The sequence below is a fragment of the Dreissena polymorpha genome, chromosome 14 (genome assembly GCF_020536995.1).
Source record: "Dreissena polymorpha isolate Duluth1 chromosome 14, UMN_Dpol_1.0, whole genome shotgun sequence".
NCBI lineage: Eukaryota > Metazoa > Mollusca > Bivalvia > Myida > Dreissenidae > Dreissena > Dreissena polymorpha.
Window position 1 is genome coordinate 61638456 of NC_068368.1, and position 11838 is coordinate 61650293.

Genomic DNA, 11838 nt, shown 5'->3' on the forward strand with positions numbered 1-11838 from the left:
GAGCTTAATGAAGTGAGCCAATGGATAATTGACAACAAGTTATATCTTCACCTTGGTAAAACTGAATCATAAGCTAAGGTCAAATCCCAGGTTAAATATAATATGTAATGACACAGTTATAGACCCTACAATTGCAGTCAAGTACCTTGGGGCCAGTATTTACCAGAATTTATCATTTGTCAATATGGCTCAGTCTGTTGTAAAGAAATCTAACTCTAGGTTACAGTTTTTATATCGTAAAAGCAAGTATTTAACCCAGCATACCAAGAAACGTCTTGTGTTGTCCTTAATCCAGTGTCATTTTGACTATGCTTGTTCTACATGGTACAATGGTCGTATACAGTTTTTGAAGAATAAACTTCAGGTAACCCAAAATAAATTGATCCGTTTTGTGCTCAATCTTGATTCTAGAACTCATATTAGCCTGGAACATTATACTTCTTTGTAATGGTTGCCATTTGACAAACGTGTCGAGCAAATAATGCTCTCCCATGTTTTTAAAATCACAAATGGTCTATCTCCTGACTACTTGTCAGACCAGTTTATTCCCCAGAATGCTGTCCATTCCCATAGTACCACATTTAGTAATAAAGGTGCTTTCTCTGTTCCAAAGGTTAAAAGAAATGGGAAGAAGTCCTTCAGTTACTTGGGTTGAACATTGTGGAATAAACTACCATCTTTTATAACCCAGATGACATTATTGTCCAGTTTTAAATCTGCAATCAAACAAAATCTTTTAAACAGAGTCTTTATATCTATTTTAAGTTGCTATGCTATGCTGTTAAAATGTTTACATTTTCCTTTCCCAATGTCTTATCATTTAGGATTAATAATACGTTCATATTTAATGTGACTTTTTAATTTTTGTTTGTTGTAGTAACCTTTAATTTTTTAATCCATCCAAATTTATCTGTGATATGACGATCATAATTGATACATTGTGTCCATTGATCTGAATATTAGTATTATATTTCATGTATTTATTATGATTAACATAGTATTTACCGGGTAGTATTTATTTATTACTAGTGCCTCTCTATGTCGTGTCACCAACAATCAAGGACCACAATGGAAATAAGGGATGTTGCTCTTTTTTGTGTAATCCTTGGCGTTAGTGTGCATGCCATAGTGCATTCTATGCATGTACTTTTCAATTATGATTGTTTTTACTTCATATGGTTTTATGTACAAGGTGTTTCAATGCATTGTGTGTATGTGTGTTATCTCCGAAATAAATCTATATATCTATGTGTTAGTCGAAGAGATTAAATAAACAATGTATTCGTTTCCAATTCTTTGTCAAAAAGAATTACCATTTTGTAATTGCTTTAATTTAAGTGATTTGCTTCAATGCAAGTTTTGGTATTCTCAATTGCAGATTTGTGTTGACTCTGAAAATGATGAGAGTAACTGATTTGGCAGTCAATAACGTATGTTTTGAGATGTCAGCTTTTCTTTACAATCTAGAGACACACTTTTTATAAGACTATAAGTTCTTAAGGAAATGTCTGGTATTTAGCCCGTTCTAGTCTTCTAATTGCCCAAAACTATCAAATTGCTTTTTTCTTTAGTCATATAATTGTATTACACGATTGATCCTTTTATATGTAATTAGTTGTGCAATAATAAACCCTGAGATTTAAATTATTAATGACTAATTCAAAATTTATTTTTCCCCGATTTATGTGATGTTTTTTTGTGTTTGCGTTAACCTTATTCCAGGCCTTTAATATGTCTTATTCAAGGCCTTTAATATGTCCTTTGAGAACACTTCAAATGTTAAGTGTATTTTTATCGTCAGGGGTAATGTGGTTGTTTCAAATAAAATAATTACCATAGATTTATAGACGAATACTGTATAATTTGGTTATTTTGTTTTTATTCAGGTTGATGTATCGTTTATCCAAGTAGCGTTGAGACCATCCACAAAGCTTTTTATATCAATCATTTCCAAACCGCAATTTCTATATTCTTGTATAATTTGATTACGTTTTATCAGGCCGGGTTTGTCATTCCATTAAAAATTTAAATAGTTATTTTTAAAGTTTTCATTTTACTTTCATCCATAGGTGGTAAGCGTGTGGCTATGATATTTATTAGTGAAAAAATCATTTTAAATGATAAATAATCATATTATAACAAGATATGCAACTCAAAATCACCACAAAACGGGGTGCATCGCTTTGAACAGCCATTAATTGTGCAGCGATTTTCACGATCTTACTCAACGCATAAATGAATTTCCTTTCTGAAAATGTATTATGTCTTGCAATATTTTTACACATGCTGGGTCAACTTTTAAGAAATAACACGATACACAACTCGCATGACCCAGTTGACACTGATCAGGAAGTATTTATGAATGAAATCTCCAGTTGTAAAGACACACCTCCGCATTGGTCCAATGAAATCACTCGTATGTTTAAAATGTCAGTTAGTTGAAATGTATGTAAACAAATGTTTCAAACGGCGCTGGACAGTTAGTTTTGATGCATAATTTAACGGCAAGCGAGGTAATAATGTTTTTTCCATACGTTTTATTGAATTATGGTATCGAGGTTCGTGAAAATGCCCTTTACTCCGTGAAGATTTCAGTCTTAAGGTAGCGCACCTCTAATGGGAACATATCCAAATATAATTTAAATAATTATTTTCATAATCAGCATCATTTCACTGAACTACATGCAAATTTGTAGGTAGGCTTTCCATGCTTTTAAAAAAAAAATATACCGATTTTTTCAAACCCACCCTCACGCTCGGCGTTTGTCCAGTTTATTTTCACCCCTGGGGTATATAAAAGTTCCATAATTCATTCAGATTTCCAAATATGGGCATGCAGTTGGTGTGTACAGATGCAGTAAAGATGTTTAAAGTTTAAACAAGATGAAATAAGTATTCTTTTACAGACATTTATTTTTTACAATTTTTTATCTATGGAATAGCGCCATGAAATGTAAGTTATTTCAGCCAAGTAAAAATTGGGTCGGTTAAAAACAAAGTGTCATAAAATTCAAAATAGAATCATTTAAGTTATATTTTAAACTATTTTTTTTATAGAAACACTATATACAGCAAAAATACCAAGTAATAGACAGATTTACCGTTTAATTTTTGAAATACAAATAAAAATGCAACATGCATCTTTCGTATTTTCAGCAGTAAATTACCCAATTTAGCCATAACGTTGTTTTTAATTTTTAAAATTGTAGGATGTTCTTACAATTTTCAACATATTTGACAATAAACATAGCTTATATGCTATATTAAATCAAATTACGTTAGAAAAGAAGTAAAACGCGTCGCAAAAAGTATGCGATGTCGGCAGGATTCGAACCAGCGCGGGAAGATCCCAAAAGATTTGTAGCCCATCGCCTTAACCACTCGGCCACGACAACTTCACATAGGTGCAACCTTAAATTAGATATTCATAAGTAAACAGGTAAAAAGGCTGGTCGATCTTTGAAGAAATCGCGAAATCGTATTGTTTAGATGATAATTGGATCAAAGTAAAAATTTATAGTGAAAATCATGTATTCTAAATGAATTAGGTAAACACATATCAAAATTCGAAGTTTGAAAAAAATAAAATGCATCTCTCGAAAATAACCGATCATTTAAAATCGTAAAATAAATCGCGGGAAATCATTAAAGGTGCGCTACCTTAAATACTGCCGATTTCAATTTTATATACGTTATATCGTGTTCACGTTTATTTTTGCAATTAAGACCGTTGACATTAAAGGCGCACATATTTAGGATCTATTCTTATACCTTAAAAAATCGGCACAAAATGCAAGAAAAACTATTTGTTATGCACTAAAGATTTTTGCCAATGTATTTTAATAACTTGAGATATTTGCACAAATAACGTTCTTAGCGGTGTGTTTACATCGTATGTAAACCCCTGAAAACCCGTTGATCCTGCACCCTGATATACTCGTACTATCAACTTAAAGCCTTAACGCAGCATAATAAATTTTAATATACCTCACCCCCATCGGCCATCGTGGCATAGAAATACTGTCAGACCCAGCGGGAAAAATTTACTGTCCACAAAATTATGTCGCCCGCTCCAAAAAATACTGTCGCCCGCTACCTTAGCAATCACGTGCGGAATGGTAAAAAAAATTGTACTGCCCCATTCGCGCATGCGCAGTACGCAGTTTGCATTTCCGTTGTAAACAGACGACCATATATAATATAATAATATAAATTCATAATAATAATAATAATAATAAATAAATAATAATAATATAAATTGTTCATGCTTTAATAGTTTTTTCGGTATAATAAAATAAATAAATCATTTCTGACAGGGTGACAGTAAATTTGTCAACTTTCGGAAAAATACTCGGCTTCGCCTCGGTTGAAAGTATTTCCTCAAGTTGACAAATTTACTGTCATCTTGTCAGACATGTAATATTTATATAATGTCCTCTTAATTGGAATATCACATGAATATCATATAAATGTAGTTATTTCACATAAGCAAACTACTTTTTATGTAATTATGGTAAGGACAGCGCCAACTCATAACTACATATATGCATATTTTATTCGTAAATGAAATAATGATGATGATAATAATAATAATAACACTTCCCGATTACAATTCGTTTGCAATAATTGCACCAATCTGGTTTAAATGTTCGTGAACATTTTTTCTTTCTGATACATGGGCGCGATATTAATATTGGGCGAAAGCGTTTCTCGAGCGCAAACTAATTTTACTACAATGAATCAAACCTAGTCCAGTCAATCTGTAATTGTACCCACAACTAATTGCAACAGAAATAATTTTTCGATAATATTGTAGATAAATATCACCTCTTCAACATATCAAAAGTCTAGCAAAGTCTAGCCAGGCCAAACTACCGAAAAATGACTTTTGATATGACAGATTTTCATCGCGCTAAATTACCACCGTAGAAGATAAAATGATCAGACGCACGGTATACTAGCGTTCGCGCGATATGATGTGATCGTCTGCTTTTGATGAAAGATCCTAGATTTAAGTCATTTTTGGAGGTAAGTTACGATGTCTTTGTTGAATATTATTCTTTTCATCTTGGAAATTTATGTTTTTCTCCTTACATATGTGTCAGTCATAGAAGGTTGCCTACGCAATAGACTACGTACCACTTTGTAATTAGTTTTCGTGGATGATGCAGGAACTTATAGTTTTCTTAAAATATGCAATAAAGTCAGCAGAAAACACACATTTTACACAAATATACATATGTAGGCATCTAAGAAATGCTTGAAACACACAAACAAATATGAAAAATAAGAGAGAAAATATCGAGATTTTAATATTTTTTTAAGTACGGAAGGCCATTTGTACCATAACGTTTTTGTTTTGGCCATTTGTACCATAACGTTTTCGTATTACTTCTTTTTCCCTATAACTACTTAAGATATTCTACTGATTGAAACTGTTGAGAATGTTCTTACCTAATGTTAAAAAAGCTTTCAATTTTACACATATTTGAATCATTTTAATGATTTCATGATGAATATTTATCATATATAAAATAGAAATAATAAGTTATGGTCTTCAATTTACAATTCTACACTTTAAAAAAAATATAATCCAAAATATTGTGTTAAGCTATAAATCTTTCATTTAGTATTATAACAACAGAAAATCAAAAGCTGTTTATAATAAATAAGTTATTCTCTTACACACATATCAAACTGTTATTTTCTTTAATACATGTGTTTGATTTATTACAGATGTTAGATCAACAATCAACAATGTCAAAGGTGTGGGTTTAGAATTTCAAAAAAAGGTATATATATATTTATTTAAAAGTGATTTTATTAATGTTTCATATGCAATGACAAAATGCTACAGGATAATGTAAATTTATATAAACAAAAGAAAGTGTGTTAAAAAAAATCTGTCATACCATGTGAAGGAAAATAAGTACAGCTTTGATCAAACTTAAGTTTAATTTTTCCATTTCTGTTTCCTCTATTTTCTCAATATATGTTAAGTAACATTACTACTTAATATCAACGAAAATTTCGTACAATATTTCGTAAAATAAACTTAATCAATTAAACGTCAGTGTTCCTTATGGCAATTGCCGATATTTCAACGCCAGATTTGGTCTGGTAAAATAGATGTTTGTAGATACAAAATGCTTGTTGTTTTTTCCATTTTAATTTCAACGATATCTATTCATACGACACATAAACTTTAAGATGGTGTTCTTGTGTATTGTGAATATATATTAAAATGGAATTTATTGTGTCACAAATAAATTAAAACGAGCATCTTGTATCTACCAAAATCTATGTAATCATACCACATCTAGCGTTGAAATCGTGGCTATTGCTATAAGGAACACAGATTGTTTAGGTGTTAATTTTATTTTAAGAAATTTTGGTTGATTTTGAGCGTTATAGAGACTTTAATTTGTTTCATCTATTACAGATGCTAATATGGAACTGCCAAACAATCTTATCAGCACCAAACCTGCTGCAGCTGCATTGGAAAGGTAATAGCCATTTATTCCACACGCAACGCAAGTAAATACTCAACATTTACAGCTTGCAGTTGAAGGCAAAATTAAATAATTCATTTTTCAAAAGCATCAATGACAAGCATATTAATAAATTAAACCCACAGTACAGTCAAACTATTAATGAGTGCAAAACAAAATTTACTACAGTATTCATACTGGAACTGTGAACATTTGTACATAGTACAAAATTACATTGCGTGAATATCAACTATTGTTATTTCTGAAAAAAAATTAACACAATATTGCGTGAATATCGATAATTGTTGTTTCTAAAAAATTGCTTTTTTATAAACATAAAGTTCAACAATGCATTTACTTCTATTCTGAAATACACAATATGTATGAAAAATATGAACCCTTCATTCTATTAAACGCTTTTGAATGCATCTACAGCAGACGGCTTTAAAATCCATTGTGTCAAATGAAGAAATTGCTTGTTATGAGCAAATGCTCCTTTTGTCACAATTGGGAATGTCACAAAAGACTGTTCTGCGTAATGGTTGAAACAGCATGTATTCATATATTATTTCAGCAATACCTGCCTGATATGCTGCCAATCACTTGCAGATGGCCAAGATCATGTAAAGTTACGCCAGAAAGGGAGTGATAGCATAAATGCTGCCAGCGAAGTTCGCTTGGACAATATTACTTCCCTACCCGGACAGACAGTTCATGTACATTGTCGGAAAGATTACTGTAACCCAATTCGAATCAAGCTATCCTTAAATAAAAAGTCAACACAGACTGTATTATCTCCATCATTACGATCTAACACTGAACGATTTAACTTCAGTACAAATTGTCTATTTTGTGCTCAACGTGCCAAATGTGTTGGAAGAAAACGAGGCTATAATGTATACTCTGTTAGAACAGTTGAATTTAAAAATAACATAGTACAAATATGTATTGATAGGAATGACACATGGGGTTCAGATGTTAAAAGCAGATTGGAAACTATACATGACTCTAATGATCTTATGTCTTCACAGGAAAATATTGACTACATTCCGGATAGTCTAAAAACATTTCTTAGAGAAATTTTCTGCGAGAAAAAAGCAGATGTTAAGATTGCCTCTATTGGACAGACCATTATCCAAGCAGCAAGACCAAAGGTGTTGATTCCTCCACTACAGATTGGCTTAGCAGTACAAATGCATCACCACTTTGCATCAAAGTTTTTAATTGATATGTTGAATAAGCTAGGATTTTGTAGTTCATATTCAGAGGTTCAACGGTTTTAGACAAGTGCAGCAGTTTCACAAGGCATTGATTTGCCTATTCTAAAAGATGGCCAATTTTGCCAGTTCGTAGCGGACAACGTGGATCATAATATACGAACACTGGATGGCAACAATACTTTTCACGGCATGGGTATAATTGCTTGTTACACGGCCGAAACAAAAGTGTCAAAAACTGTTCCAAGAATTTCCGTTTCAACAGATGACCTAGTGGCACTTGGTAAGATTCAAGTGAAATTTTACAAAAAGGAGAATAGTTTTATGATACATGAAACATTAAAAGTATTACCTGACTTCAGATATGAAGATCGTACAAAAAACATTGACCTGCTTTCGAAGTGCTTATGGCCCTTGAAACAAAGGAAACAAGGATGGTCTGGAATCATGCAAATGGTGCAACAGGGCAATTACCCAGGAAAATCACCAATCTTCTTTCTTCCCATGATCGATATCAATGCCAGCGACGTTTCCTGTATTTATTCAACACTACACTTTGTGTGTACACAAGCCAGGAGACACAATACTGTGCCAGTGGTTACATTTGACCAACCACTCTATTGGAAGGCTTTGACCATGGTTATCAATGAAGGATCTACAAGCGAACTCAAATCTATAGTTCTTAGATTGGGTGGATTCCACACTATACTGAGTTTTCTAGGATGTATCGGACAATTAATGGCAGGATCAGGACTATCGGAATTGCTTGAAACTATTTATGCTCCAATGCCGTGACCCATATGTTAACTGGTAAGGCTGTTTCCAGAGCAACCCGGGCTCATTTCCTTCTTGACGAAGTCTTAAATGCCATATTTACGGAAAAAAACTTTCACTTTCTGCAATAGAAACCAATGAGCTTGAACTCAATGGTGATAGTGTTAGCAAGGCAAGAGACAACGACTTTGCTATTGCGACTACGAGTACCTTACCAAAAACACATGCTGAAACTAACACGGTTGGAAACAATGAAACCTTATTGGAGGAGAAATGACAGTAGAAAATGTTTGTGAAGAAATGGTTTTCAAAAAGCTTCAGGGAAAACTTGACGAAAACAGAGCATCTATGTGTGAATTTCGTACTTCACAGTTATGGTTTATGCATATGTCAATGGATGATATATTACGAACATTCATTAAAGCAGAACGCATTGGTTGCTGGGAACTACATCTCCAAACTGTAAAAGAAATGTTACCTTACCTTGCAGCTGCAGGCCACAACCTGTACTTAAAATCAGCTTACTTTTACCTTCAAAGCATGGCTAAACTACTGATGGAGTATCCAGACGTTTCCAAACACTTTTCAGAAGGAAAGCACGTAGTTCGTCGAAGCGAACGGTATTGGGCTGGTCTATCAACAGATTTAGTGATAGAACAGGTTTTAATGAGAAGTGTCAAGACGACCGGTGGTTTGACACGTGGGCGTGGTTTAACTGAAAAACAGAGAAATCAGTGGTTGCTTTCGATGCCAACTTGCAAAGAATACAACAACGCAATGCAGGAATTTGCAAACGTCGCTTATCACACAAGTGATCAGCATGTAGAAAGCAGTCAGTCGAGAATGGACAGAGATCAAAAGGACAAACTAAAACTACCATTTCCTACAGGATAAACTCCATTCGTTAACGATTATGCCCTTCGCAACATTGAAACAGGTTTAACAGCCGATCTTCATGTAAATGTTGACACTGCAAAGGAAGTGGGTCAAACTGTGTTAGACAAGATGCTTCATAAAACCGTTTTGGAGTACAGTTTCAAGCGTACAAGTCAAGCAGTGACACTCAGCTCAAAGTCAAAAGTGAAAGTAAACGGAGAAACTGTTCACATTGACCCACAGTTACTATTTCAGCGTTTGACAGCTGCAGCCGATAGATTATATGACAGCCAGGAGGAAATATTCAAGTACGAATTGTGTAGTTTTCCATCGTCGTTATTCGAGTCGTCTGGACTTTTAAAACAAGCTGACAAACCGTCATTGGCTAATGCAATTTTGGCGTTGGGCGATTGTTTATTCTCGAAAAGCTAGATGATTCGGTACACTATGTCCATGATGGTGGTTCTTTACTTAACCATTTGACCTGGAAATATGGGGATACATTTGTGGACATATGTGAGACATACGTGGGTTACGTCGTCAGAAAGGGTTCATCTTCAACAGTGGTATTTGATGTTATTCTAATGGTCCTTCTACTAAAGACTGTGCTCATAGTAAACGCAGTAGAGGACTAGCTAGTACAAAGGTACATTTTACAAGGGAAACACCATTCAGGTCCAAAAAAGAACAGTTTTTGTTAAATACTGAGAATAAACAGTATTTCGTAGATATGCTAAGCAAATGTCTACAAGAAAGAGGTTGTCCTACAATACATGCTGTGAGTGATGCTGATGTGCTGATATTCAAAACAGCTGTAGCAAGTTCTTCAAGTAAAAAAACTGTTGTTCTTGGGGAAGACACAGATCTTCTTGTTTTACTTTGTTACCACGCGGATGTGTCTGCAAACAAAATATATTTTATATCGGGAAGAAATCTAAAAAACGCTAAATTGGTCAAACAGTGGGATGTAACCCGTACAAGAAATTTACTTGGCTTGAATATATGTAGAATGCTTCCTGTTATCCATGCACTAACTGGTTGTGATACATCTAAGATGTCTGGGGTTGGCAAAGCAGCAACATTGAACAAATTTATTTTCAATGCCTTTATTCAAAAACAATCAAAAGTTTTTCTAGACAACACAGCGATTCAAGATGTATCTGCCGCTGGTGAAAAATTGATAATATGCTTATACGGTGGGGCATCGCATGAACAGCTCAACACTCTCCGATATAGGATATTTGTCAGCAAAGTTATGACAAGTACAAAGTATGTAGCTGTTAACACTTTACCACCCACATGCTCCTCTGCACATTACCATAGTTTAAGGGTTTACCTTCAAGTTCATGAATGGATTACTAAGGATAATAATTTAAATCCACTTGAATGGGGTTGGAAGTCTGATAGCGGATTACTAATGCCAGTCCAAACAAACATGTCCCCTGCACCAGACGATTTGTTGAAAATTATCAGATGCTGCTGTAAGACCAATTGTGACTTGAAACGTTGTACTTGTAGACGACATGGTCTTGACTGTTCATCGGGATGTGGGGAATGTCGGGAAATAAGCTGTACCAATGCACAAACTGTGGAAGAACAAGACTTGATGGAAGACAGTGTATAAGTTAGTTACGGACATGTTCACACCCAAGTTTACTTACTATTGAATTTAGTATGAGAAAAAAAGCATTACAATTATTGATGTTTTCCCCAAAATGTTACATTTAGCATTAAATTGATTTATGGTGTACCCATGATATGCGTAATTAGATAAGATGTAACCATATAGTGCTGAAAGAAGAGGTTAAGCTCAAATTATAGATCTATGACGTATAACAGATGACTGAAAAAAGTCTAGCGAAATATTTCCAGGGCAAACCTGTTAAAACTTCATTTTATTTATGCCCCTCGCGGACGCTTTTTTAAATAAAGTATATTTTCCACTTTCTATTAAATCAACAGATTTCGGGCAAACCACCCGACAAAAACAGTATTCAGTAATACATCAGTTATGAAATCAGTATTATTTTACTATTTCCTAAGTGTATCATGAAGTTTCTTAACATATTTACTCCTGTAAATAGTGCATTTATAGGGGTAAACTTACCCCACCCACCCATTAAATACATGTTATTATTAAATCATGCCAATATATTACGGCATGTTGAAATAAAATTAAACTAAGATTGGTTGCATTGTCTTTAGCTTAAAATAACGGATAACTTAAGTATTATAATGTTAACACTTAAAATCAAAACACTTCTATTATACCATATTTTACATTCTAGTATAATACAAAGATAACCTGTCCGTCTCAAAACTGCATGCACATATAATGATTTTTCTTCTCAAGGTGGAGACAATATCATATCTATAATTTGAGCTTAACCTCTTCTTTCAGCATTATACACTTACATACACTTTGTCGCTGGTAAACAAAACAACAGTTCCCTATCACTTACAGACACTTTGTCACTTGT

The 11838-nt window shown here is 33.6% G+C and overlaps 1 long non-coding RNA gene across 1 annotated transcript; it reads left to right on the forward strand.

The window, feature by feature from the left end:
• The first annotated feature begins 5603 nt into the window (after positions 1 to 5603).
• LOC127858114 (uncharacterized) lies at positions 5604 to 11092 on the forward strand. The gene is made up of 3 exons (XR_008038755.1): positions 5604 to 5792; positions 6443 to 6506; positions 7066 to 11092. It is a non-coding gene; the product is annotated as an uncharacterized LOC127858114 (long non-coding RNA).
• The last annotated feature ends 746 nt before the right edge of the window (positions 11093 to 11838 follow it).